At 41.5% G+C, this 23831-nt stretch overlaps 1 protein-coding gene across 1 annotated transcript in view; it reads right to left on the reverse strand.

Annotated features, from left to right (window-relative positions):
* The window catches only part of add3a (adducin 3 (gamma) a), a 104806-nt gene extending 90560 nt beyond the window's left edge, over positions 1 to 14246 (reverse strand). The window contains exon 1 of the mRNA XM_030743607.1: positions 14074 to 14246. The gene's annotated coding sequence lies outside the window, so the exon portion shown is untranslated. The remainder of the gene's footprint in view (positions 1 to 14073) is intronic.
* Between the last annotated feature and the right edge of the window lie 9585 nt (positions 14247 to 23831).

Consider the following 23831-nt stretch of genomic DNA (forward strand, 5'->3'; position numbering starts at 1 on the left):
ATTGTATACTCCTCTTCTTCTCCTCATGCTTGGCCCTTAAAATACAGTACAGGTAGTTATTGAAACCCACCTTTTAAATGTTCCTGACAAGTACAAGTACACTTTTGTCAGAATCATTGCCTTAAACGTGCATAGACACATAGGTTTGCAACTTTTTCACTGCAAATAGAAGTCCAGTTGTTTAGAAGTCTATGGGAAAACAACTCTTCATCTCCCTTGAGCTGAGACCTTAATACTTTCCTTTTGAATTTAATGGCTCAATTCCTCATCTCACAACTTACTGACTTCATGATTTTAATTTTTTTTTTAAATTATGGACCCATTCGAGTCGAAAGATCTATCACGTACAAATTCCCCAAAGTACACTATATTACCAAAAGTATTCACTCGTTTGCCTTCACATGCATATGAACTTGAGCGGGTTTTTAATCCATAGGGTTTATATGATGTCTGCATACCCTTTGCAGCTATAACAGCTTCAGCTTTTCTGGGAAGGCTTTCCACAAGGTTTAAGAGCATGTTTATGGGAATTTTTGACCATTTTTCCAAAAACGCATGTGAGAGGTCAGACACCGATGTTGAACGAGAAGGCCTGGCCCGCAGTCTCCATTCTAATTCATCCCAAAGGTGTTCTAACAGGTTGAGGCCAGTCAAGTTCTTCCACACCAAACTCACTCATCCATGACTTTATGGACCTGCTTTGTGCACTGGTGCGCAGTCATGTTGGAATAGGAAGGGGCCATCCCCAAACTGTTCCCACAAAGCTGGGAGCATGACATTATCCAAAATGTCTTGTTATCCTGAAGCATTAAGAGTTCCTTTAACTGGAACTAAGGTGCCAAGCCCAACTCCTGAATAACAGCCCCACACCGTAATCCCTCCTCCACCAAACTTTATACTTGGCACAATGCAGTCAGACAAGTACCGTTGTCCTAGCAACCACCAAACCCAGACTCGTCCATCCGCCAGACAAAGAAGCGTGATTCACCACTCCAGATAACTTGTCTCCAGGGTTCTATCTAGCACCCGAGGCAGCGTCACACCAGGCTGACAATTTCCGCTTTTAGCTACCGAAATGGATCGCTATCATTACAGTTAGCTATCAGTGCGGCCATTAGCACTAGCAAGCGGTCGTTCTGTACCAAAAGGTTGCGGTCATTCCCAATTGCTTCCACTTTGTTATAATACCACTGAATAGTAAACAACAACAACAACAACGAAAAAAAAAAAGTAATTGTCTATGGAGTGAAGTTATACTACACCTGTGCTTTCCATAGTGTGAAAAGTCAAAATGAATTCTGTGAATAAGGTTTATTAAAATGAAGGGTGACCTGCAGGATGACTTGCATCAATACACATACTTAAACTGAGAACCCCGCACAAAAGGAACAGTTCCCCTTCGACACGAACAATAAGACAAACCGATTTTGATTAATTAGGCATCAAATGAAGAATGCTGATGTTGAAGAACAACATCAACACACAGGCTTCGGGGGAGCACCAGCACCACATGAAAGCAAAAACATATTTGACCCTGGTAACAGCTGATGTGGTGTTAAATGAAATCTTTTTCATCAGTTTAACACTTGACAACAGCATTTATTAAATAAAATAAACTCACTGACCTATGTCCTAATCATATTTTTTAAAGATAACATTTCAAGAGTAATATTGTTAAATGCTGACAATTGCTCTTGTGCAGTGTCATAGCCTTCTCCTGCTCTCTCAGGTTCATCTTGTCTTGTTCAGTCTTGGCACTCAGCCACGCTCTACAAAGCCTTTCTGAACAGATCATCTAGACAGCTGTATTAACAGGAAGAGAGTCTTGCTGAATGATGGGTTCAGGCGAAGTACATGACAAAACTAGCCTGGATACAACAGTTTATTTTATTAATAACAACAACTTCAAAATGTGATACACTATTAATCCCAGAAGATAAACACTGCTCTTCGTGTAGATTAGAGGTCAAGCTCAGCCATACAGCAGCTGAAGCTGATATACATTCAAACAAAAGAGCAAGATGTATTGATAAAAGCATTTAAGCAGAATCAGAGCTTAATCATGTAACAGTAAGTTGAAAAACACGTTTCTAGTTAAAACACTGATCCGATAGCTGGATCAGATATTCGTCTTGATGCTGACCCAAAAAGCTGGCACATCTATTATTATTAATTCTATTCTACATTGTCCTGTCTTTTCTTTCCTTTCCTGGTGCAGTTTTTTTTTAATGATATTGTAATGTTACCCATCTCTAATCAGAGACTGACAAAATTACTTAAACTTACTTACAGCCTGTGTGCAGATGTAGTTTTGATTTTAGTTTGCAGATGGCTGTGGAAAAACTTACACCTATCTTTCTAAACCAGCTTAGACTCCTGTCGCAGTTATGCTGCATTTCAAGCTCTGCCAATTAAAAGAATTCCAATAAAACTCAACACTAACATGAATGACTACTCTCTCGTGCCGCCAGATATATCCAAACAATTTGGATTTATACCAGCACACATTTACAAAGCCTGTTTTGCTAAATATCCAAAGATTTATGACTTCCATTGCCCATTAAGATCCTAGACTTAACAATAACCAGCTTATCTGCTGGTTATTGTTAAATTTTTAAGCTGTTCTTCATTATATTATAAAGAAAAATTAACAGTTTGAGATAGCTTTTTTTTTCTTTTTTTTTTTTTTAGAAATACACAACACTTTAATACTACATTAAAATAGACAAATATAATTTCTTTTCTAGATTCTTATGGAAGTCATCTCCACAAGCATCAACTGAATTATTGCTACTCTCATTATGTCCACGATGGAAATGTTTTGGACTTGAAAAGTCAAACACACGCCCACACAGATGTGTCACAAATCGATTTGTCATCTTTTCCCCTTACTGTTATGTTCCACTGGCCATGAAACAGACTTTTCAAGCGCAATAAAAACAGATTTAGATTCAAACTATTGACACCTTTAGCAGCGCTGCTTTGAGCACCAGACAAATGGCACTCATGCAACTTAAAAACAACCGTTCTTGAAACACCATACTGTGTTACCAGCCCATAAAGGGCACAAACACACAGTTTGTGGGTATCACATGACCTTGTTGTGTTTGTTTAACCTCCTGCCCAAAACATATCAGTGACCATCCTGAAAAGGACAGAACAAAAGATGGTCCCTTCCAGAGATTTCCTCTGCTGAGGTAAAGGAAACCGAGCGTTCCCATACTTCCCATTCTGTGACAAGAGTCCAAGACATGTGACACAACACCACACACATTTGATAGTGTATCTCTTCTTGACTTCAACAGATACATCCTCAGTGGAAACAGAGTGTGAGAGTGTGTATGTGTCTCTCTCCATTCATGAGGAGGGCGAACTGATGCAAATCTGTGCAAATGCTTGAAAGAAAAAAAGATTCAAATAATTTAATGAAATATAGACAATTTAGAATTTACTGGGGGCTACCTTTCAAAACAAAACTGTTCAGAAAAACAGTTTTCTGTCTTTATTCAATTAATTATACCACAGGAAAATTAAAAAAAATTTAAAAAATGGGCAAATGCTCCTATAACCTGTTTATTTTTACAATATAGTCTCCAGCTGGGATATGCAACCCCCGAGAGATTTGTGTATCCTGTGCCAGGCAGGGCAAAAATCAAACATGCAGAGCTACCCACGGTGGTGACCCCTTGTAAATAAGGGAGCAGCCAAAAGTAGCTAGAGTAGGATAAATAATGGATTAAAATTATAAAACCACCTTTTAACCATCATCATGCTTCTATTCTGAACTAGAATCACCGATTACAACGTATATTAAGATTTTGTACGGTATCACTGCAAAACACATTTGTACTTATGTATAATGTAAATAGTACCTTGTCATCCTAATTTTTTAAACTGAAGGTGCACCACAATAATTCTGGCAATTTATTGTTGGGCTGATTTAAAAAAAAAAAAAAAAAAAAAAAAAAAAGATTCAGTGAATGAGTGATAAAAAAGCAAGTCACAAATCTAAATCTACACATCTACATGACCTAACAGACCTTCAAATACAAGTGCCATTTTTCTCAAGCTTTGCGTAATCATTTTAGGGTGGATCTTTCCTTTATAGAACAGCAGGGTTGCCATCTGAATAAACAGGATATTGCAACATTGCTCCTTGAGTAACTGAAACTCATAAGACATAGGGAACACTGGCTGTGACACAGTGCAATCTATTTCTGTTCTGCCTCAGCAGGTTTCCCTCTATAAAGACTGAGAAACTAACACGGGCACAGAGTTTAAGAGGATGAGTGAGCTACAACAAACAGATGGTGCTGTACCTATGCTGCAACATAACATACATATATCTGTTTGCCCTTATGATTTTCCTTAGTATTAATCAATTTCAGAAATACTTTTGTATTTTTTAAGACAAATCCTGGAGAAGCTATAAATTTCAGATGTAATGCTAGTGCCTAAAAAGTAAGAAGCGCCAACAGACACCACCTTTAAGAAGAACATTTATACTTTGCATAAAAATGTGTCAAGGAAATCTTAAAGGAACCCCACATAGATACACACAAGTGTATAATGTGCAAAGAAACACACGATGCAGGTGAACACAGGCTACTGTGAAACATTCGGAGGGGTGGAGCATCTGCAGAACATGCAGCAGCCCTCCAGCAAAGTAGAAGCACAACAACAACAACACTGTAAAAACACACTGTTTCTGTACATACAGTAATGTGATTTGTCTTGCAGAACCATTGACCTCAATACCAGACTGAGGTGACGGTTCAGAATGAGGTACGGTCCCAGCTTTAGAGATGACTTCAAAGCACACATGAAACCCTCTGACCGTCTGTCAGGGCCGCGTTGAACATCAGGGGCAAATTTAAAAGCTGTTTTAATGATATCCTGAGCTGACTGAGTATTCACTTTCAAGAAACAGACTGAAGCGAGAGTCCAGTTTATGAGCTACGTGACTCCGTACACGTAATTGTTTTGGGGTTTTTTTTTCCTCCATCAAGTTACACAGAACACTTTACAAAAATGTGTTCTTCCTTAGATTTCAGTCAGTCAGTACTTTCATAACTATCTGACCTGTACACATCGTACCAATGCAATCAGAATTTCAAAGAGTAACTTCAGCCAAAAGACATTTTCACACATGGGAACTTTTTCTACACACTGCCTGTGAGAATGCAAATATTTAATGCAGTCGGATTTAAAATTAAACAGTCTATAACCTTCCAGCTCCCTAGCACGTAGTTGGTATGATGTTCTGTTTTCACATGAGTGCAGCTGGACAGGTAGCTCCCCAGAGGATTCACAGCAAACAATTAGATGTAGCACATGTAACTCCTACATGCTCAACTGCCCACGACTAAATAAATCTGAGTACACGGCAGCGCAATTATGGAGCAGTTGTTCATGAAAGTCTGAGCTGATATTGGAATATACAGAGATATCCAGAGATTTGGGGTTTGAAAGTTAAATTGTGGACACTAGAAACTGAATTGCATGTATGACCGGAATGGGAGTACTTTAGAAAATAGAGTAAGACTTCTTTGCATTTTCCAGCTTGGAAGCAGCAAGAAGGAACCAACAACACACGGCTTCGGTAGCAGTTTGAAGAAGGAAAAATGTCACCTTAAACAACGTTTTGGAAATTATGTTTGTGTGATCACCCCAATGTCAAACTGGTAAGTTACAATTATGACACATTAGACTGTTGTAGTTACATATCAGAGTGCTGTTGCTATTACCTCAGATGTGGCAGTTTTCTTGTCTGTAGCTACATGGCAGCATAGCTAGAATCAAAGAAAATAATCATGCTCCTGTTTTCGTCTGTTTTATCATTACACCTCGGACACACAGAAGTCATTGTGTGGTGGGGTTTTTTTTTGTTTGTTTGTTTTTTTCAGTGTTTGTTAGCATGCTTGCCTCCTTATTACCTGTTGGTGTCCATCTTTGTTTTGGTTTTGCATGAACAACAACATGGCAGCAACTACCCACAATCTACTGTGATTCCCGAGCTCTATTTCCAGAAGCTAAAGTGGACCATCTCCTGCTGTGAGTTACAAGTGAAAAAAAGGGCAACTTCACACAATGTTCTGACCTGATTCTTGCAACATTATCTGGAGTTCATACTTAAAAAAAAAAAAAAACTATAGTGAAAAGCAGCATTCCACTCTCTTGTTTGTTGTCAAGGTTGCTGCACCTCTGCTTACATCCAACAGTTATGTCACTGCGTACAGTCAGATCCTGGAGTACAATTCTGCATAACTGTGTCAAAATTAGAATTTAAAACTGTGGTGTAAATGAGAAATTATTAGTAATGTTAAGTAGCATTTTAAAAACAACGTGCAAGTTAAAAGTCCAGTTGAATTGTAAGATGTAACCATTTAAAGTACAGCAATCTGAAAACATGTGCCACTTTAAAACATCCTCTTTTGAATTCACATTACAACACTGATGCAGAATGCACACAAAATGAACTGGCTCTTTGTTATCCAGCATGAGAGGAATTACAGTATGGACCAGCTCCACTGTGACCCTGTCATCAGCACTCACTGTCAAGACCATTTAGTAGTACCGGTTACCTTCAAATACACCGTCTCACTAAGGCTAGCTTTGTCAGTATGCTTAAAATAACAATGACTAATGATTGATAAGAGATCTCTGGGAAGCAGAGGTGCAAGAAAACCACAGCGATGACTGTGCGGGATTCTCAGTGTCATTAAAATCAAAACAGTAACAACTCTCACTGTGTGCCATATAAACGTCAGCACTGTTTTGTAAGATGACATTCAGATTCATGTCATGTCTTGTAACCCTACCACACCACACATTCAAATATAGCAAACTAAAGCATGACTAAGGACAACTAATAATTGCCAAAACACAAGATCAGGGCCAAGCTTGACAGTGCTGACACAGCATTTTAGCTGAGCAGCACAGTTTAATGAACAAGCTGACCTAGTTAGAGACAAGACAGAGGAGCACAGGACAGTACATACTCACATCAACACCAGGTTTCAGCAGCTAGCCGAGCTCAGTGCTCTTATTGTGATTTGACACTGAGTGTGTGATGTGACAATACCATGGTGTGCGCCTGTGTGTGTGTCCAAAAGAAGGAACTGAGCCAAGGGTGTGCCTGCCAGATGATGTGGTAAATGTAGCTGTTTGGTCACAGAGGCAATAAAGTGTGTTTCCTCAACAAACAAGGCCAACCAGAGTTTGCACGCGTGCGCGAACACGCACGCACACACACACACACACACACACACACACACACACACACACACACACACACACACACACACACACAAAGGTCAAAGAATTGGACAAAATAAACCACATTTAACAAGCTGACCATACCAAAGAAATCATGCCAAAGGATATCCACAAATTAGCAAAGAATAATAAAAACAGTTACAGAGCTTAAATCAACCACAAATTCAGCCAAGAAAATATCATATTCAAATACAACAACCAAAAAAAGCAACTAGATTCAAATACAGTGGCCCAAAGTGACATAAGTTCATAATGGGTTCAGAAATTCAAAAATTACTCAACTGACATTAAATCAACCAAGATGGAAACAAATGCCACAGTATTTTGTTTTTAATCACCAGCACAGTATTGACTTTATAAATAAAATATCATCCTCTGCTGAATACAGGGCTGAACTGTGTGCTTTTTCTGTGTATGTACTGCGTGAATACTAGATATAGGGATGCACTTTTTTTGATAATTATTTGGCCTTTTGCATTGGGAAAAAGACTAACTTTGAAAGAGCATGAATATATTTATACCATAAATGTATTTATAAACTGAATTCCAGATATTAAGAAGAACAAGAATTCACATACAGTGCATACACACAGACAATTTGGGTTTTCAGTCACACTCAGAAATAGCAGTGGTGAATCCTTTCTAGATCCCCACTCAGCAAGGGGATCAACACACATAATGATGGCACGAAGGCATCCATAGAAGCTACTCACATGCCTGAAAACACACACACACACACACACACACAGTGAGGAATGGATTCACATCACACATGTAATACTTTTGCTATGCCAGTAAATATGCAAAATGACGCTCTGTTAATTGAGTAGATTCTGTGACCTGGAAGATTTCTCATCTAATCTCCATATTCATGCTCAACCTTGGGGCACACTAAAGGGCACACTCACAAGCAGCCCAGGCAAAACAGCAGTGTCTTTCTTGGCTACAAACTGATTCTTTTTCCTACAGTTAATACTGATGATTGAACAAGGATTCAAGTCATCATGAATCTAGCCTCTTAAAGAATTAACATAATGCTTTTAGCTGTGTAATAATTACCACTTGATTCTAAAAAACTAGAGTTTCCTCATGGAAGTAATTTCACCAACACTCTACATGACTAAAAATGTCTCTGTTTAGTCAGGTTGACATTTCAATGTCTGCTGCACCCTTTCAGGATCTGAAACCTTTTGACCCGTAGAGAGAGACTTTTAATAACGTGACCACCAGGGGGGTGGGGGGGCTCAAAAGAGCCAATGTCTGCCTCAAAGGTTTATTTGGCTCAAAACCCGGCATCTCTCCTTCACCCATGGTCATTGTCTGGCTCTGTTGCCATAGTTCCTACACTCTAATATCTATGCAAACATCTTCAAACTGCATCAGTAGAACCATTGTTGACCCTATGTCAGGGTCTGTCCTCACACACACACACACACACACACACACACACACACAGAAAAAAGGCCTCTGTACATTCAAGTATACAAATATACAGTGAAACTAATGCAAAACACACATATGTAAATATCAGTACACATCCACATACAGTGTGTTGGAATATGAACGTACAGCCCTCCCTAAAGCTGTATAAAGTCATTTCTACTCCACGCTGGGTCAGATGCTTTGAGTAATTCATCCACCCACAAGTGTATAATAAGGTTATTCTAACCCCACCCCGCTGGGACCTCTGGCAACAAAACAAATGTGCAATCTAAACACTCAGCCCACATGTGTATCTCATCAAACAACACTGACAGTGGAAGCACAAAAGCATAAAACAAGGGACTGTTTGGCTCTGTCTGATTCCATGAGTCAGGGGAGTCAGTGCATAAAAATATTTACAGGACTTACTGTAGGACAATAAATTAATGTAATTGACCAAAAGGAAGCTATTTTGTTTATGTTAACCCTTGATGGAAAGGTAGGCCAAAGAGTCCAGAATGGATAAAGTCTTCTTACTTTCCTACTTTCTTGGTTTGTATCCTTAAGAAGCAACCCAGTAAATGTTTAGAACAGGGCTCTTCAACTCCAGGCCTCGAGATCCCCTATCCTGCAGGTTTTAGATGTGTCCCTGATCCAACACACCTGAATCAAATGGCTGAATTACCTCCTCAGTATGCAGGCAAGTTCTCCAGAATCCTGCTAATGACTTCTATATTTGACTCAGGTGTGTTGAAGCAGAGACACATCTAAAACCTGCAGGACAGGGGCTCTCGAGACCTGGAGTTGAAGAGCCCTGGTTTAGAAGGTGCAACTGCTAATAATAACTTTATTTGTATAGCATGCTTTAAAGCACACAGTTACAAAGTGCTTCACAGTCTAAGTAAAGGCCACACATTAAAAAGGTAAGTATACATGTTCCAGAATATAGACATAATCAATATACAGTCTTACATACACACTTCCATTGATGCATTAGATGTAAACTATGGCCAAAATTAATGGGAGAAAAAGAAAGGCATTGTCTCCTTCCCTGTCTTGAGCCAAAGTGGAGATTTGTATCCAGACACCAATGGAAATTTTCATCAATATGACCAGTGAATGTGCTGGCACTGTATTACTGATGGCAAACAGCATAAAACAAAGCACTAGGGTGTAAGTCTCCATTTCTGTGTAGCCAACAAACTATCCTACCCATGCTAGGTGGGCTAGCCACAAGCCACAAATAATAAACCTTAAATTTCAGATTCAAAGTCTAAAAAGCTGTCTTGTTTACATGCGTAATAATACAGTAAATAATATACACATGCTTAAAGGCATGGCATTTCATCCCATCCAACTTTGCAGGCCTCTGGCCTGTCTGACCAAACCCAGCACAACTCGCTGAAACATGCCAAATGAATGACAGATGAAGTTAAAACCCAGAGAGAAAAGAAAATCCAAGATAATAAAATGAAGCCAGCATGTGCACAAACACACACACATTCCCCAACAAAAGGAAAACACTGGAATCCAAGACTCAATCAATTTGCAGTGAGAAGGGAGAGTGGAGCCACATGTTTTTGATAAGTCCTCTAGCAGAGCTGGGTGAGGTAATGATGAAGTCATCTCTGTCCTCTGGACAGGTTCAAATTCACTGGGCTGTGTGCATTTTAAATAGCTTCGGGCTCACCAACACATATGTGCTTCTTTGTGTAGTTCTACACAGTAAAAATGCTGCATAAAACATTTAGGTGTGTGGGAGGTATTAAGATCAGGAAATAAAGGTGCAGCAGCACAGGCTCACTAAAGGAGCTGTGTCAATCAATCAATCACCTTCAGTCTTCGTATCCGCCTCCTTGTTTTTCTCTTCCCTTTTCCACAAAACATTCCCAAGCAATCAAGACTTACTATGGACACGCCTCATTAACAGTCCCTACAGACTGCACCCACTCAACCCGTCACTGCCACTCTGTTATTAAGTCACTTAATCTATGAGGCTGTCAGTCCGGTCGCCCGGCACGGTGGACACTGTACTTCCTGTGCCGGGGCATTCATCTGAAGATTAACTCAACTCAATCACGTCTTGTGTTATTGCAAAACCATTCATCAGGAGAAACCACAGAGAGCAGCTCAGACAGAAAGACTGCCTTTGTGTTGAACTCAAAGATTCCCCTCTCCTTGGCTCGTAAAGGTTTTGATTTATGCAAATGTAACTGTATGAGCGATACACAGGTAAACATTATAGGTTCATTAAGAAGCGATGTGATCTGTTCTCTTGGATGTTCCAATGTTTTCTGTCAGCTCTCTTTCCAAAATGCAAATAATAAAAAAGAGAAATACTACACTATATTTCAGTAGTACTGTTGCAACCCATTATTGCAACTTTTCCCACATTAACAAAAGGTCTGATACAATTATATCTAAATGTCTGTTCACCGAAAAGAAGACAATACCCACAAAAACGCAGGATTTATGTAGTTATTTATTGGACTGTGGTACTAACTAACTCACTTTACCCACATTCATTTGATAAGGGCCGCCAAGATGAGTCGTGAAGTAGTGACACCCAGTAACTCATACTGGTTGGGAAATCCAGCTGCATGTTGTATCAGTAACATATTGCACAAGGAAGGCCACACAATATAATACCATATCATAACAAAGCCAGGTATGCTGGAGGATGGGAAACAGGAGGAAAAATATAATTACAGCAACTGACAAATTTTCACAACCATTTCAGGAGAACATGACAGAAAGCAAACCATTAGTTGCCTGCAAAAAGTCTGGGATTAGATTAATGAACCTGCATAAACTTTTGATTTTTACAACTGATAAATGTAAGCGGTTTTATCCCATTTAAAACAACTTTAATTTAAACCTTAAGTAATCTGTAATATTCCTCTTCTTCAGTAAACTAACATTAGAAACAAGAGACAGAAACCTCACCATCTCACCTCCCTAGAGTCTCCAGCAACTGCAATATTCATGAGGGCCTTATGAAACACTTGGAGCAAAAAACACAAGAGAAAATGGAGTTTACATCGAGGAGGATGTGTGGTGGTGGAGTAAAAATAAATTTAGAATATGTTCACTTTTTTTTTTTTTTTAATCTATGCAGTCATTGGTCTGGGTTAAATATCTCAGTTATGGGAAGTCCCCAAAGAATTTGGAAGAAGGGCCCCTTCAATCCAAGTAAATCAGAGAAAGAGGGGAATGCCGTTTTCGATTTCAGGTCCATATGGTGAACATTCACAGCTTTTCAGAGAGCTCTGCAGAGCAAAATGAAAGGAGGAAAAGAAGAAACAAAAATGAAGGAGAAAAAAAAAACAAAAACACGTCAGAGTACAGGCATTTTGGAGACAATTATCATATTTGTCTGGGGCTGTTTTAAGTTCGCACATCCAGACTTTGGTGTGGAAATGGATATCCTTAGAGAGCCATTACAGGTTGCGAAATATCTCACAGCCAGAGGTGCCGAGGAGATGGGGTGACATTAAGGGGCAAGAGAAGGGAGAGAGGGATGGAGGAGGGCCTTTTCCAGGCTTCCGAGTATGGAGGAAATAACAGAAAGTGATGAACTATAAAGGATGCCTGCACAGAAAGTCAGCTGCTATCATTTAACTGTCCTTCAAGAAGCAAGTTGTACCACTTGACAGTCATCTTGGCTTAGGGAAGTTATCTGGGCAGTTATTTTGAACCCCTACAGAGAGTTTAGGTAAATAAACCAGATATCACAAAGTTTTTACCAACAGGAGGTGTTTTCTGCAGGAGAAAGAGCTGTTCATTTTTATTAAAAAAAAAAAAAAAAAAAAAAAGGCTTTATTGTTGACTAAATGATCCTCCCAGTAATAATAAACTAAAACTTTCTGTTCTCTTGTTTTCCACTGACATCAGGAGAGCAAAAGGTCACCAGCTTTCCACGAAAAATAGAGCTGATTTGCTGCTGAACCACAAGTATTGGACTAATTACTGATCTATGAAAAACTGATAACAACTCATGTGTTTTTATGCTGTAAATTTAAAAAAAAAAAAAAAAAGGACTAAAAGCCACAACAGGCCTCGTGATATTTTCCTTTGGGTCGACTCTTTTTCAAAAGCAGCTCCTCAGGCAGATTATTTTTTAAAGTTCCTATACATGCTGGATTTTGAGATGTGAAATAGAATAGAAAAAAAAAAAAAAAAATCACCCTATTCTGAAACAGCAAACACAAACAAAACCCCATGACCCACAACCACATCCAGACACTGGGCAACCTAAAAGCGACTATTACAAGTATATGCTAAAATTGAGTATAAACGTATTAAATAGTTGTCTTCAAAAATTGTGCTCCTTCCATCCTTAACATGTGACATAAATAAAAATTGGGAATGCTCCACACATGACACGTTTCGGCCCCGTTGACTGATGACAACAGGTCAGTGTGTGTTATGGATGGGCCTCGGGGGTCCAGGCCTGCCCAGTAACGTCACTGTGCCCCCTCAGCTGAATTCTACTGATACACTTCAACTATAAGTTACACTAATTCATATAATTTCGTAATGACAAAGGTAAATACCCATATTGGTGATAGATTATTGCTCTGTTTAGTTATTCAATCCACAGTAGTTTAGTGCTTCTGCAGAACCCAGTAAGCAGCATGCCTGAGGAGAACACTGTATGGACGGGTCAGTGTAGGTCAGACTTTGGGACGTATCCCTCATGTCTCTATGAAACTAAAAAGAGGTCATTTCAGCTTGTGCAGCTGGTTTTAAAGCATGACCCTACTCAAAAAATTGCAACATAAGCAATGTGACTTGAGCCAAATGCCCCCAGGGTTAAAGTTGGTTGCCCTTCCAGTTCATATGGTCCCTGTAGCCGGTTTTGTTTAACTTTTATGTCACATCACCTGCAAGCTGGCTGGATAAAGCCCTAAATGCTTTTATGATAGTCATAAACAGCATAAAAAACAACAATAAAAGAGAACAAATAAAATGTTGGTAATGGAATTAGTTATTGGCCAAGTTGTAATTTAAATACTGGTTTTAGTCCAGAGGTTCACAACTGGTTTAAGCCTATCAGAACAGGACACCGAGTGACCGCCTATCAGGTGCAGGTGATACTATACTGTAGCCGGACCTTGACCTTCTTCAACTTAAAAAAACTCACCTCAGAAAGAAAATGTTGTACATCACAGTTATAAAGCCTCAAGAAAGGACTACCAAGGTCGGATGTTTGTCACTGGACAGCTTTCACTGAATTAAAGGCTAAGTAACCCGCACGCAGGCAACTGTGCACAATTACAAAGCAGCATCCACCGTAAATATACTACATTCAGTGTGTGGTCCAAAACATATGAATAAATCATTCAGATACCTGTTATAAGAAGGACTCACGTTTGCAGCTGCCAGTAGCTCTGCAGGCATACACTTGTCCCGGACCTTCTCTGTCTCTAACTCACGGTTAACGTTCAGTGTTTCAGCTGTAACGACGATGTCCGGTAACACTCACTAACGTTGAATGTAAACGGTGGTGTTTACCCGCTCCCAGCGGGTAGTGCAAGCAGCACGCGTGGTGCAGAGATCATATGCCGGCTAAAGCGGAAACACAACACCGGCTCACAATGTAGCAGGAAGTGAAATCTCGTTTGCTGAAGTACGCGGTGCATTTTTTCGCAAATCCCTCGCTGGAGACAGCGCGCACGTGATTCGGGCGCGCTGTTATTATTTATGTTTTGTCTTGATTCAGGCAAAAGTTGAGCATAAGACGCACTGTTTCATAATTTGAAGGTTAAATATGGCCAATTGGATGAGCATAAATTTAAAATAGACTTTGGACGCTTTAAATATGCTATGAATGACTAATTATTAATCACACACTGCATAGGAATACATTAACAGATAATATAGGTCTGGTGGGGATTCTGCTACACTTACTGCAACTTATTTACTCTTTAATATACTGGATGTGTCTGAATGATATCTGTGATGTTACGTTTGCTTTTCTCACTAAACATCCAGCAGTTCATATTGGAGTGTTAAATGTGATATGTTTAATACAGGATAGGCTGTGGTTAGCACCATTGCAAGAAAGTTTGAATCCACCATCAGGAGTTTGCATGTTTTCTCCGGCGTGCATGGACGTTTAGAAACAAAAGGTGTTCAACCAAGACTGAGTAGCCCCTGTAGAAATAAGAGCACATAACTCATGCTGCAATGCCTCCATCTGCTGGTAAAATAAATGTAAAACAACTGCTTTGAATGAAAATTCAGAAGAAGAAAGAAGAAACAGCCTTTATTGTCCCACAGAGGGGAAATTTGGGTGTAACAGCAGCCGCAGTTATTATAAATATAAATAAAGATATAATAATTCACACTATTAAGAAAAGAATATATATAAAATCAACAAACAATATTAACCTTAATACTACTAATAATAATAACACTATATACAATGTGCATGATGTGCCGGACTATTTACAGTATATTATATATTATCCTACATTGTGTAGGCTATTGTGGTTTTTGTTGGGAGCAGTGATGGTTATACAGTCTTACAGCTGCTGGGAGGAAGGATCTGCGGTAACGCTCCTTTGTGCATTTAGGATGCAGCAGTCTGTCACTGAAGGAGCTCTCCAGCTCAGCAACAGTTTCATGCATGGGATGGGAGACCTTGTCCATCAGTGATGTTATTTTGGTCAGAGTCCTTCTGTCTCCCACCACCTGCACTGAGTCGAGAGGACATCCTAGGACAGAGCTGGCTTTCCTGATGAGCTTGTCTATCCTCTTCCTCTCAGTTGTAGACAAGCTGCTGCTCCAACATACTGCTGCATAGAAGATGGCTGATGCCACCACAGAGTCATAGAAGGTCTTCAGGAGTGTCCCCTGCACTCCAAAAGACCTCAGCCTTCTCAGCAGGTAGAGTCTGCTCTGACCCTTCCTGTAGAGCGCATCAGTGTTATGAGTCCAGTCCAGTTTATTGTTTAGGTGAACACCCAGGTACTTATAAGAGTCCACTACCTCAATGTCCACTCCCTGGATGTTCACCGGTGTCCGTGTGGTGGGTCTGCGCCTGCGGAAATCCACCACCAGCTCCTTGGTTTTAGCGGCGTTGATCAGGAGGTGGTTCCGCTGGCACCAGTCCACAAAGTCCTGAGTCCACTGTCTGTACTCTGAGTCATCCTCACCTGTGATGAGGCCAACTATGGCAGAGTCGTCAGAGAACTTCTGCAGATGGCAGCGTGGGGAGTTGATGGAGAAGTCTGCAGTGTAGAGGGTGAAGAGGAACGGTGCCAGCACAGTTCCCTGTGGGGCCCCCGTACTGCAGACCAGCCTGTCAGAGACACAGCCCTGTGTCCTCACGTACTGTGGGCGGTCAGTGAGGTAGTCCAGTATCCACTCGGAGATGTGGTGGTCCACTCCTGACAGTTCCAGCTTGTCTCTCAGAAGTCCTGGCTGGATGGTGTTAAAAGCACTGGAGAAATCAAAGAACATGATCCTCACAGTGCTTCCAGGCTTCTCCAGGTGGGTCAGAGCTCGGTGCAGGAGGTAGATGATGGCGTCATCCACCCCGATGCCAGGCCGGTAGGCAAACTGCAGCGGGTCCAACGAAGACGACACCATGAGGCGTAGATGGTTGAGGACCAGCCTCTCGAGGGTCTTCATTAGATGCGATGTCAGGGCTACCGGCCTGTAGCTGCTAAGATCCTTTGGATGTTTGGTCTTTGGTACCGGTACCACACAGGAGGTCTTCCACAGTTGTGGTACTTTCCCCAGCTTCAAGCTCAGGTTGAACATGTATCCCATGATGCCACACAGCTGATCTGCGCAGCACCTCAGGAGCCTGGAGCTGATGCCGTCTGGACCAGCAGCCTTTCGCACCTTGATCTTACGTAGCTCCTTCCTCACATGATGAGTTGAGAGGGACAAGATGGAGGTGGGGGATGGGGGTTGTGAGATGGAGTCCTCAGAAGTGAAGGGGGTGGGTGATGGCTGAGAGCTGAGAGGTGTGAGGTCCCAAGAAGAAGAAAGGTTGGCAGTCATTAAAGATGGTGGGGCTGACAGCAGGGGGGACTGGGCTGGGGGAGGGGTGGGTGGCTGGTCAAACCTGTTAAAGAACTGGTTCAGGTTGTTAACCCACTCTAAGTCTCCCACAACCCTAGGGCTTGGTTTGTGGCCTGAAATTGAGTTCAAACTCCTCCAAACCCCACTGATGTTGCTCTGCTGTAGCTGGTCCTCCATCTTCTTCCTGTAGATGTTTTTTCCATCCCTGATTTTCCTTCTCAGATCCTTCTGCACGGCTCTCAGCTCCTCCTTATTTCCTGATCTAAAGGCTCTCTTCTTCTCCTTCAGGAGAGCCTTTATTTCAGAGTTGATCCAGGGTTTGTTGTTTGAAAAACACCGTACCCTCCTGGTGGGCACAGTGTTTTCCACGCAGAAATTGATGTAATCAGTGATGCAGTCCGTGATGCTGTCGATGTCCTCCCCATGAGGGGCACAAAGCTCTTCCCACACAGTGGAGCTAAAGCAGTCTCTCAGAGCTTCTTCAGTCTCCTCAGACCATTTCTTCACTGTGTGTGTCACAACTGGTTCTCTGTGTACCAAGGGTTTGTACACAGGCTGGAGATGAACCAGGTTGTGATCCGAGCCCCCCAGGGGAGGCAGAGGTGATGAGCTGTATGCCTCCTTGATGTTGGCATACAGTAGATCCAGTGTGTTGGTATTCCTGGTGTGGCAGGTGACATACTGGGTGAAGGTGGGGAGAGTGGAGGACAGGGAGACGTGGTTAAAGTCCCCTGAGATCAGAAAGAGGGCCTGTGGGTGCTGTGTTTGGAGTCTGCTGGTAGTAGCATGGAGGACATCGCAGGCTGCAGCAGCGTTAGCAGAGGGCGGCACATACACAGTTATCACAATAACGTGAAAACTCCCGAGGAAGATAGTGCGGTCTCATACCAACAGCGAGCAGTTCAATGTCCTTACTGCAGAGCGTCTCTTTGATGGTTAGATGTCTGGAGTTGCACCATCTATCGTTTACAAACACAGCCAGACCCCCGCCCCTCTTCTTACCACTCTCCTTGGTTCTGTCGGCACGGATCAAATGAAAGCCGTCCATGTTTATGTGTGAGTCCGGGGTTAGCTCGGTTAGCCACGTCTCCGTCAGGCACATGAGGCTGCTCTCCCGGTAGCTCCTTTGATGTCGCGTTAGCGCCGCCAGCTCGTCCACTTTGTTGGGAAGAGATCTCACGTTTCCCATGATGATGGACGGGATGACGGGCCTGTACCTTCTCCCCTGGCAACGACGACCTATGCCCGCACGTCTCCCGCGTCTCTTCCTTCTCAGTTCGCGGGGAATATCGAGTCGTTCAGCAGGAGTAGGCACAGCGGAGCGCGAGAAATATACAGAACTTACACTTGAGTTTGGGGCTGGCACAAAGCCTTGATAGGGCCCTAGGTAAAATTTGATTTGGGGCCCCCTTCATAATACTCCATTGTCACTTGATTATTAATGCTGGAGGGTTGAAGTTGAATATACTTTTTGGGAGGATATATTGCTTTTTCAGCCCCATGTACATAAATACATTAAAAAAAAGTGTATTTCAGTATGATACACATTGTGAAACTATGTCATGTCCATGACTTTGAGTGGTGGGACAAGTATCAAAACATGCCATATTCAATCTATAGGGCATAGGCTTTTTAGGAAATATCTGATTTAGGGTGTTTGACCTGCTTTTGGAAATGTCGGGCATGCGTTTTCATCCAAAAGATGTATATTTTTCATAACCATGTAAATGCACCTAATTACAGACTAGTAAATAACCCATTTGTAATATATAAATAATTATTATTCAGCATACAGAATTGCTGAGCATCAATGGAATAATATCAAATACAAATGGTCAGCAATTGGGGCCACTGCTATAAGTGCTGTAAATATGTTATTTCTGTTTTGTAGCCTCATCCACAAATGACTGTAACTGACAGACCATCAGGTCACCTAGAGCACTGCCTAAACTGCTCAAATGCACGCTGACACACAAAGTCAGTCAGCAAGTAGTCTACTTATTAATTAGTATTAGTATTATTAGTATTGCTACAATTGCATAATGTTGGATTGCTGCAATAGTTTCTTCTTTCTTTTAGGACATTGACATGTTTAAAAAAAAAGTAGGTGAGCCTGGGGGCCCCCTGGTGGCCCCCCTGGGGCCCTATGCATGTCGCCAATGTCTCGGGCCGGCCCTGGTTGGGTTTACAGTGCTGTGAAAAAGTTTTGTGCCCCTTCCTGAATTCTTAGTTTTTTTGCATATTTGTCAGACTTGAATGTTTCACGTAATCGAATCAATTTTCAATGTTAATATGCATTTTGGTCATTTCCAGTCTTTCTTTTTTTATGATTTGCTTTCAACAGTAGTGTCCTCCTCGGTCGTCTTCCATTAAGTTCACTGTTGTGGCAAACTTAAAATGTAATTTCAAAGCCACTCACGGATATTAGGAGCAGGCAAGAATGATGGCCTTGACTTGTACGCACCATTCTTACTTCTTACTCCAGTCAAATAAGAACCAGGTCATAGTTTTGAGTGTTTATTTCCACCATCTTGTTCATCCAGGTTACATTTCCATCCACATACATCCGAGCTTCTTTCAGCTCAGACACATGAAAATATCCCTAAGATAATCCACGTTGTAGATGGTAGCCAGATTATAACAGCATCAATCTTGAATCACAGTTGCAATACGGTCAAAAAAACCTTTTTACACCGCACTTGGTTCTGCCGCTAATCCACACTTCAATTCTAACATCTGTGTCCTAGTGAGCATGCACAGTGCCTCATTCAATAGCTAACTAGAGCAGCAGAACAAATGGATTTTTAACATCAAATGTAATGCCATTTAAGGCGTTACACAAGCAGTGACAACAACAACCAATGATAGCAAATAAAGAACACACTATATACCTACAAACTGAAGTTGCACCATCTTAAGTTCACAGTGGCTCCTTCACTTTGGCTCAAACAGCGATGGATGGTGCGATCTGACACTGATGTCCCTTGATTTCTCTTTGGAAGTTGTTCGGGGTCTTTGGTTACCATTCATATTATCCGTATTATCTTCAATTTTTCATCAATTTTCCTCTTGTGGCCACATCCAGGGAGATTGACTACAGTCCCATGGACTTTAAACTTCTAAATAATATATGCGACTGTAGTCACAGAAACATCAAGCTGATTGGAGATGGTTTTGTAGCTTTTACCTTTTACATGCTTGTCAATAATTGCCTTCCTCATCTCTTGAGACAGTTCTCTCCTTAGCTTTCTGGGGTCCATGTTCAGTGTGGTACATACCATGATACCAAACAGCACATGACTACTTTTAACCATTTAACTATGCAGACTGACTGATTAAAGTTAGAAAACATCTGTGATGCTAATTACAAGACACGCATTAGTTTTACATGTCCCCATACCCAACATATTTTCAAACTTTTTTAGGGGTTTCATCATTTTTGCCTAGACCAGTTTCATTAGTTTTTTTTGTTTTTTTTTATAATTCTGTTGACCCACAGTTCAAAAGCAATGTTGAATTTTCATTGGTTAATTTTCAGTAAATCTGTATTTAATATTAATTTTGTCAGTTTCAAGTTATTTCACTGACCATTGTGACCTCCCAACTTCATCTGGTCTTCAGATTAGATCAAGAACTGTGCACAGAGAGCTTGATTAAATGGCTTGCCATGGCCAAGCAACTGCATCCAACCCTTACATCACCAAATGCATGGTAAAGAGTCAGATGCAGTGGTGTAACGCACGCCACCACTCTAGAGTAGCGGAGACATATTCTCTGGAGTGGCAAATCACAAATCTACATCTGTCAATCTGATGGATGAGTCTGGGTTTGGCATAAGGGTACTTGTCTGACTGCACTGTGAGCAAGAGTAAAATTTGGTGAAGGGGGAATAATGGTGTGGGGTTGTACTCAAGGATTTGGGCTGGGCCCCTTAGTCCCAGTGAAAGGAACTCTTAATGCTTCTGCATACCAAGACACTGGACATTTTATGCTCCCAACTTTGTGGGAACAGTTTGGGGATGACCCCTTCCTGTTTAGCATGACTCATCTGTTCAGCAAGATTCATAAAGACATTGATGAGTGAGTTTGGTGAGGAAGAACTTGACTGGCCTGCACAGAGTCCTGATCTCATCCTGACAGAACACCTTTGGGATGAATTAGAGCGGAGACTGCGAGCCAGGCCTTCTCGTCCAGCATTGGTGTCTGACCTCACAAATGCGCTTTTGGAATATTGGTCAAACATTCCCATAAACACATTCATAAACCTTGTGGAAAGCCTTCCCAGAAAAGTTGAAGTTGCAGAGGGTGGGCCGACATCATATTAAACCTTATGGATTAAGGATGGGATGTCATTCAAGTTGATATGCATGTGAAGGCAGACAAGTGAATACTTTTGAGAATATAGTGTATATACACACACACTACAGCAATGACATTGGAACATCATTTGGACTGGAGAAGTGTAGTGAAAGGGAGAGGGAAGGCAGAGGGAGGGAAGGCAGTCAGAACTGAGGGGATTGCACTACCAGAAGGCAACATTGCAGACATTGAGGAGAGTGACAAGTACCTTGGAATCCCAAAAGCAAATAGGAACCATGTTTGGAAACATTGGTTTCCCTTTTTTAGAAACTGAATTGAGCAGTTTATTTTAAAAGACCTGTGTTTTTCTCTTTTGAATATTTATTATTGCTCATTAATGAGAGAAAAGTATGTCTCATCCGATTACTCAATTAATCAATGGAATAAATTCTAGATGTATCAGAATATGACATTTTTGATGGGGCAATGATGTCTGAAACCAAACCATAACACTATAGGTCTTTGTGCTTTAATATTAAAATTCCTTAAAACAAATTGTCCATGGGTAACTTATCAGCCACAGCAGCTTTTGTTGGCAGTAGAAGGAGAGAGGAATGGGAAAAGGATACAGGGAGGCAAGCTGGTGACAGGCCAGGACTTGAACCTGCACCGCAACACCAGCATATACATGTGGTCGCTTGCTTCACCACTGAGCCACCTGGGTGTCCATGTGGATCTTATCTTTACCACAGAATCAGTGGGCTGTTTGTGAACTAAAAACTGTTCATTATATCCTCTTATGCCAATATCTTCCAAAGTTTCTTACAATTAAATAGAAGCAGAAGTACAGTTTATGGAGTCAAGTGAGAGCAGAGATATAGAAAATCTTCTTTTTATTCTGACTATTCTAATATTTTTACTACACTCTCATGCATCCTGTGCAGTGCTACTATGACTGTAACCGCTATGATTGCCCTCTTTCCATTTTGCCTATATTTAGCAGCCACTATTTAATTTAACCATGTGTGTGAGTATGCTGTCATGTGTTGGCTGTGTGGCAGGCAGAGGGTGGACCCAAATGCAGAACTCTGGAGGCAAAGTTGTAACTCAGAACTTAACTTTACTGCTGTTAATTCACAGAAAACAAACCAGAACATATCCTGAACTAACCCTAACCCATGGGACCAGCAAACAAGGCAAAACAGTTCCGGCAGTCGAGCAAGAAACCCACAGAGGAAACAGAATAGTTCAGGGGTCCACCAGGGGACTCAAAGAGGAGGAGATTAAACAACTCTGGGAGCCAGCCAGGTGGCCAGCAGCAGAGATGAGGCAACCCTGGGGACTGGCCAGTAAACCAGCAGTGGAACCAAATGAGCCAAACTAAGTGCACCAGAGTCCAAAAAACAGAAAAATGGTTCTGGGAACTGACCATAACAACAGAACCCCTCTGGTGGCTTGGCTGGAGGCTGACGATGGCAAAGGAAATTTTCTGAAGGCTGGCATCAGCGGATATGACACCTCAGATGGTCGGCATGGTGATGAAGACCTGCTAGGGTCCGGTGGCTTGGCTGGGGGACGACGTCAGTGGTGGTGGTGAGGCCCCTCTGGGGGCTCCAACAGCACGGGACTCATGAGCTCAAACCCTCAACCCACAACAAAGAACTAAAGCAAATTGAGGGCAGGTGAACAGAATCAAACCAATGAGACAAGGAGAAGCAAAACTAAACACAATGCACATGAGACAAGAGACTAGGAAAATAAAACAGGAAATGACTAATCATGATAAATGCACAGAACACAAGGAAATGAATTAAATACATATAAACAGAAATCAGAAAACAAAACTAAGAAGGTCTGAGGATCAAATTACTTTAAAAAAAAAAGGGTAAAAAGGGCGCCTGGGTGGCTTAGTGTTGAAGCCGGCGACCACATACATATGCCGCGCTGCGGTGCAGGTGGCGTAGGTTCGCGTCCCGGCCTGTCGCCAATTTACCTGGGTGTCTTTCCCCATTTCCTGTCTCTCCCCACTGTCAATAAAAGCCGCTGTGGCAAAAACCACAATAAACTATGAATCAAACAGGGACATTAACAGAATTTGATTTTTCCAAGACAGAAAGGACTGGGTCACAGACCCAAGACGTGCAAATGACAAACCTTGTGCAGGCAAGGACAGAGACACAGCCATGTCGTGATTCAAGCCCCTGCTGCAATCAGCAATCGAAACAAGCCAAGTGAGGGACCTGAACCACTTCAAAGGCTCTTCAAATACGTAAAGAGCTCACAGCCTGCCACCGTTCACAATGTCAGGCCATCGGGCTGCTATTCTTAGATGATGTTGCCATTTTCTCTCATTTTTTCCCCCTCAAGTCTGCCTAAAAGGAACTAATGGATCATGGAACTACAGACATATTCAAAGAGCTGTGCCACCTGCATCAAGAAAGGTTAAACTGTGAGGTTCCTCTATAGCCTTGCTGGGCAACTCATCCTTCTGGAAACTCACAAAGCATGAATGTAATGCTCACAGCATATAAACATTGCAATTAACCTGGTTTCAAAAATGTGTTGCAAGAAAACACATACAGAAAGCTCTGACGTGGATGAACACTGTGGCCAAATGCAATTTTTGTAAAGTATCATCTGACATGTGACAGTAAATGATGTTACAGGAAAAACTGGAAAAATAAAATTCATGGTAGCCATCCAAGGCTACATAGCGAGGATTCTTGACAAGAAGTTGTTGATTTTGTTTGACAGTGTGCTCACACCACCTGGTTAAAAACACGAAGCTTTGC

This window comes from Archocentrus centrarchus, chromosome 1 (genome assembly GCF_007364275.1).
Source record: "Archocentrus centrarchus isolate MPI-CPG fArcCen1 chromosome 1, fArcCen1, whole genome shotgun sequence".
NCBI lineage: Eukaryota > Metazoa > Chordata > Actinopteri > Cichliformes > Cichlidae > Archocentrus > Archocentrus centrarchus.